This window comes from Periophthalmus magnuspinnatus, chromosome 21, assembly GCF_009829125.3.
Source record: "Periophthalmus magnuspinnatus isolate fPerMag1 chromosome 21, fPerMag1.2.pri, whole genome shotgun sequence".
Classification (NCBI taxonomy): Eukaryota; Metazoa; Chordata; class Actinopteri; order Gobiiformes; family Gobiidae; genus Periophthalmus; species Periophthalmus magnuspinnatus.
The window spans coordinates 29,835,337-29,842,072 of record NC_047146.1 but is presented as its reverse complement, the minus strand read 5'-3'; positions in this window follow the sequence as shown (position 1 = coordinate 29,842,072).

The window sequence follows — 6,736 nt, the reverse complement described above, 5'->3', positions numbered from 1 at the left end:
GAGCTGCATCAGAACAAGTATAAAACACATAGACTAATATACACCCAAAATGAATCTTGTCCTAGTACAGATGTATTGTAAAAGCAGCTCTTAGGGTCAAAATGAGACCACTGTGTATAGTCTGCATCTAATTATGAAGCGTTTTATCCTCCATGAACCTGGAAGTGAGCTGTTAATATGGTAATTGTTGTTAGAATCGAATGTGATTTTCAACATTATATCACAGTGACTTTTTTAGTATTGATACTTGTTTAAATAAGTATCTCATTCTGATACTAGTTTCAGTATACTTTTTGGTATACTTTTGACCACCCTACTGAGGACACATAATATAACAGAAAGCCCTTTTGGATTCATTTCAAGCTGGTTTTAGTTGCTGAGAGGCTTTCTGATTGGATAATTGGCTTAAGAACCTCGTAAATGAAATCTCACCACAGCAGATATCACAGTCATTATTGGATTTGAGCATATTTACGTCTGAGGAAAAGTAATGTTTATTAATTATTCAAAGGAGTATTATGTAACTTTTTAGTGGAGGGTGCCTTACTTTCTTGTCTACATGGAGATGTTATTGCCTTGTTTTCAAAGTTCCACAGTATGCCATTAAATCTAACTTGCATACTTATCACTTAATTATTTTGTTTTATTGCCACAAAACTCAGATCTGACCAGTAACTTTTCCTAACTGCATCACCTGCTTGTATCCATGAAGACAGATGAGTTTAATGCCGTACTGTGAGACATTACAAAGCAATAACCTTTCCATAAAAGACAAGCAGAAAAGTTCCACAATGCACCTTTAACCTCTGCAGTGGTATAGCTCTTTGTGTAGGCAATGGCCCGTCCTTATATGAGAAGTTAATGGAGCTCTCTCTCCTCTGTTCAATCTTGTGAAGGTAATACAATTTAGTCCCACGTTTTAAATGACCCTGAATGCATCACTCAGTCTCCTCCAGACGCTGTGATGAGGACAGGTTCAAACTGTGTGTCAGCCCACCACAGGACAAAGTAGACTGCACTTATTCTGTCAGTGAGGGGCTTAAATGTTCAATATATTATGTGTTGTTCAGGTATTTTACAGTACTTAGGACACTTTTATAAATGGAAATATTGATTGACTGAAAATAGTTATTGATTATATATATAAAAAAATAAAAAATAATAAAAAATAACTTTATACTGATTATACAAACAGAAGGATTTTGGTGAAAGAATATTTTATAATCTTAAAAATAAAAATAGTTTTGCATCAAATGAGTACATACCTATAGTCACTTACCTTTATTACTTTACCTGTTTTAGCCCAGTTTTAGACCTGGTTCAGACCAGTTTTAGAACTTGTTTTAGACCTGGTTTAGTCCAACTTTAGACTTGATTTGGACCTGGTTTAGTCTTGGTTTAGTCCTGGTTTAGTCCTTGCATAAACCACTTTTGATCTTATAGTTTAGCCTAGATTAGTTTAGTCGTGGTTTATTTCTCTTTTAGACTTGTTTAGGTCTTTGTATAATAGTAAAGACCAGGTTTAGTCCTAGTTTAGTCCTGGTTTAGTCCTGGTTGAGTTCTGGTTTAGTCCTGGTTTAGTCTGGGTTCAGAAATCCAACCGAAATGTATATGAAGTGAAGATTAGCCAACACTGCTTTGTTCGTATCAACAAAAACTCACTCTATCTTTTACCAATATTTGTGTTTTTCCCTCATGGGCCACCGTACCCACCGATTGCCTCTTGATAAATTAGCGAATTAGCGTCCAGCTGTCACATGTTGGCGGGTTAGCGTTAGCAGCCCATCTCTCCTAATCAAGCGCACCTATCGCCGCTTAATATGCACAAGACGGAGGAGCCTGGGTGGTGATAGCAGTGCGCTAAATGAGCCGTGTGAAGGAGCGCTCGTTTTTCATAATCCCACAAAAGTCAATTATGTTTTTAAAGCTCAGAGCTGAGGAACGAGAGGAGACAGGGGGAGGACTGTATGGACGAAAGGGCCTATAACTATATTATATGTGATTTTATATTTTAAAACCAGTCGTGCCTATAGCAGAAGATTGAACATTCAACTTTTTAAATATTAGCTGACAAAAATAAAATGTCTATTAAATTTCTAATCCTTTCCATTCTTGTCATTTTAAAGTTGTACTATGTAACTTTTCTGTTTGGGGGGTCCAGCATCTGACTGTGTCCATGTAGACTCTCATATACAATTTTTAAGTGTTTTTCTTGCTCTAAAGACCTTCAGCTCTCCAGAGATCTTACTTGTAACTCGGCCTTGTGGCACCATCTGCTTGTCTTTACTGAGTTAGATAAGTTAAATGAAATATTGTGGAACATTACAGGCAAAACATCTCCATGGAAGAAGAAGGTGATGAATGGAGACAACAAGCAGTTGACATCATCAGGCCAAGTTACGGGTCAGAATCCATATTTTCTGTAATTGAATGCAAGAAGTTTAATACAAGACACTATGGTAACAAGAAGTCACAGTTCTTAGGTATAACATTATTTGGACACATTTTGCCTCGACATTTTAATTTGAGGTAGACTTTGAGTTTGAGGTGTCTCAGATAGGCTAAAAAGGAAGTAATGGAGATATCACAAAAACAGTGAGGTTATAGTGTTAGGTCATCCTGCTCTGTATCCAACTCAAGAAAAACTTAATCTGCCAAATTAACACACAAATTTATAAAAATGTGATGAAATCTTGTGCAAATCTGTGGTCAAATTTGAAACATGACACTATTTAAGTTATAAATGAGGCGAGACCTTTCCAAGAGGTGTGGTGTTATTGTTGAAATAAAAGGTCAAATGTGTAATATTGTTAGTTTAGCCAAGCCAGTAACAAACATGCACTGTGTAACTGCTGGTCTCCATGGAGATGTTATTGCTTTAAGATAAACCTTTATTTGTCCTATGTGACAAAGTAGGCTCTGTGGTCACTTTTTGTTTACAGATTCTGTTTGTTGGCTAGGTCTATTGAACTACACAAGTGTGACCTGTGCCTGAGTCATATTTTGTGTAATCATTAAGGCCCCTAAAGAATGCTTTGGTTAAGGTCATGGGCCAGACCATGTGCAGGGGTAAACTGTTTGGAGTTATTTGTGTTTTTCTATGTAAATTTCTGTGCTTTGATTTAAGTTAACTTGCGTTTACAGCTTTATGTTGAACACTTTTGGTCAAGGACTTAAACAAAATATGTATTTACTTGCTGCTGTTTATCACCGATCATTTACAAGTACAGAGAAATGGACTTATCATGTAGGCGGTCCTAACCAACTGATTAAAAGCTGCCTGTGGGAGTTTGGGGCAGACGTCTGTGTAGTTGTGTGCACGTGGTTGTAGTAACATATTTCATTTAAGTTGCTTATTTTCTGTTTAGTTGTGTGAACAGTTTATGTTGTTGACCGGAGTCATCTTTTAAAACATTTCGTCTGGTAAAAGACAAGTCTGCCTCCTGCTTTGACCACACCGAGCCACCTTACCCACATCCCACAATGGGGAAATTAAAGTGTTGCAAAGGTCAAGAACAGCAGGAGAATAGGAACATGCAGTCAAAATCAATATCAAGATAAATTATACAATGAAGATTTACAATAGACCAACAATAGAAAACACAACACAATAATAAGGCTATAATACAGTAAGTATCTCTGACTGTGGTTATGAACAGTGCAGCATATGGACAAGAACAGCAGGTAAAGTGACTTCAGTATATTATATTATTTGTACAGTAAGACGCTATAACTGTGGATATCTACAGTGCAGCATATGGACACATGAAATAAATAAACTGCAGGTAAGTGACTTTTGTGGATTGTAGCAGTAAAGATTCACATTCTTTTACAGTATTGCACGTGATTACTACAGGTGGACGACACATGTACAGGGCCTGCAGGGTTCAGAGTACAGTCTGACAGCAGCAGGAAGGAAAGACATGCAGAACCTCTCCTTCACACAGCGAGGGTGGATCAGGACCCTGCTGCCCCCTCCTCCTGCACCAGACGATACCCCAGGACCCTCCTGGACTGACCTTGTCCAGTTTCTTCCTCTTCCTCTGTGTGATGCTGCTGCTTCAGCAGACCACACATACACATCTGCTTGGTTGTGTGATTGCTGAGGTCACTGTGGAGTGACCATGAATGAGATTCTTCAGTGTCTTCATCAGATGAGAGGTGAAAGCCATGGGCCTCAGTGTCTTGGGCATTAGTACCACACAGGAGGTCCTTCAGAGCCGTGGCACCTACCTTAGATTTAGGCTCAGGAACTAGACACAGTTCATCTGTGCAGGACTTAAGGCATCTAGCACAGATGCCATCTAGTGCAGTTGCTTTTCTAGTCACCTGCCTCTTCAGTTCTCTCTTCACCTGAGCTGTTGTGAAGGACAGGGGTCAGAGGGGTTTGGGTGCTGTGAGGTTGGATGAGTCCATGTGACTGTGAAGTGGTGAGCTGATGGGCTGGGGGAGATGTATGAAGAGGTGAGGATGCAAGCCTGTGTCAGGTGGTACAGGGGATACTAGGGGTGAGTGATTAATCAGGAAGTGAGAATTGAAATCATTCACCCATTTAATGTCTCCCTCCGTCTGGACATGGATAGCTTTGAAGCCTGAGATGGTTTAGGCTCATCCACACTCCCGTGACGTAGTCCATGACGCACTCTGTCATTGCTTTGATCTTGTCTCATGTGAGTCACAGAGCTTTGTCCACACAGTGGTGTTAATGCAGTCTCTCAGTCTCCTGACTCTCAGCTGTCCACCTCTCGACTACACAGGGCACCACAGGCCGCCTCATGCACAGGCTGCAGATGTACAGTACTGTGATCAGCTCTTCCCAGGGGAAGGAGGGGGGGGGGGAAGAATATGCCTCCCTGGCACTGCCAAAAAACAAGTCCAGTGTTGTATTGTCTCTGGTAGTGCAGGTCACATATTTTGCCTGAAATGTTCCACAGTATGGCATTAAACTCACCCTTTTACTCAAGTACAAATGTTACTATTGCTAAAATAGCTTGCATTCTTACTGTGAGTGGTCTTGCCTCCTCACAGATCTGATCCATAACTGGGCCTAGTGGCATCACCCGCTCAATTCCATACTGTAGAACCAGGGCCAAAAAAAATATTTAGTCAGTCACCAATTGTGCAAAAGTTCTGCCACTTAAAAAGATGAGAGGGGCCTGTAATTTTCATCATAGGTTCACTTCAACTATGAGAGACAGAATGGAGGGAAAGGAAATCATATTGTAGATTTTGTAATGAATTAATTGATAAATTTCCTTGGTAAAATAATCACCTAACAAGCAAGATTTCTGGTTCTCACAGACCTGTAACGTCTTCTTTAAGAGGCACCTCTGTCCTCCACTTGTTACCTGTATTAACCGAACCTGTTTGAATACGTTAACAGTTTCACTATGGCCAAGACCAAAGAGCTGTCAAAGGACACCAGAAACAATATTGTAGACCTGCACTAGGCTGGGAAGACTGAATCTGCAATAGGTAAGCAGCTTGGTGTGAAAAAATCAACTGTGGGAGCAATTACTAGAAAATAGAAGACATAAAAGACCACTGATAATCTCCCTCAATCTGGGGCTCCATGCAAGATCTCACCCCATGGGGTAAAAATGATAACAAGAACGGTGAGCAAAAATCCCATAACCACATGGGGGGAACTAGTGAATGACCTGCAGAGACCTGAGACCAAAGTAACAAAGGCTACCATCAGTAACACACTACGCCACCAGGGACTCAAATCCTGCACTGCCAGATGTGACCCTGCTTAAGCCAGTACGTGTCCAGGCCTGTCTGAAGTTTTGCTAGAGAGCATTTAGATGATCCAGAAGAGGACTGGGAGAATGCCATATGGTCAGATGAAACCAAAATAGAACTTTTTGGTAAAACCTCAACTTGTCGTGTTTGGAGAAGAAGGAATGCTGAGTTGTATCCAAAGAACACCATACCTACTGTGAAGCATGGGGGTGGAAACATCATGCTTTGGGCCTGTTTTTCTGCAAAGGGACCAGGGTGACTGATCCGAGGAAAGAATGAATGGGACCATGTATTGTGAGATTTTGAGTGAAAACCTCCTTCCATCAGCAAGGGCATTGAAGATGAAACATGGCTGGGTCTTTCAGCATGACAATGATCCCAAACACACCGCCAAGGCAATGAAGGAGTAGCTTCGTAAGAAGCATTTCAAGGTCCTGGAGCCAGTCTTCAGATCTCAACCCCATAGAAAATCTTTGGAGAGAGTTCAAAGTCCGTGTTGCCCAGTAACAGCCCCAAAACATCACTGCTCTAGAGAAGATCTGCATGGAGGAATGGGCCAAACTACCAGCAACAGTGTGTGAAAACCTTGTGGAGACTTACAGAAAGTGTTTGACCTCTGTCATTGCCAACAAAGAATATATAACAAAGTATTGAGATGAACTTTTGTTATTGACCAAATACTTATTTTCCATTATAATTTGCAAATAAATTCTTAATAAATCAGACAGTGATTTTTTTTTTTTCATTTTGTCGCTCATAGTTGAAGTGTGCCTATGATACTTTTTTGCCCCACTGTAGATATAAGTTTTATATCATCCAAGTAAGAGTCAGGTTTGTGGAGATGCAAGCCAGCTCAGACACATGGTTTTCAGTGCAATATTTACCCCCAAAATGAAAAAAACAAACAAACATCTTTTTATTTTTGTCTAAAAAGTAATATAGTATTCTTTACTGGGAAATGTATCCTTTTCCATTTGACCCATCCTTCAGA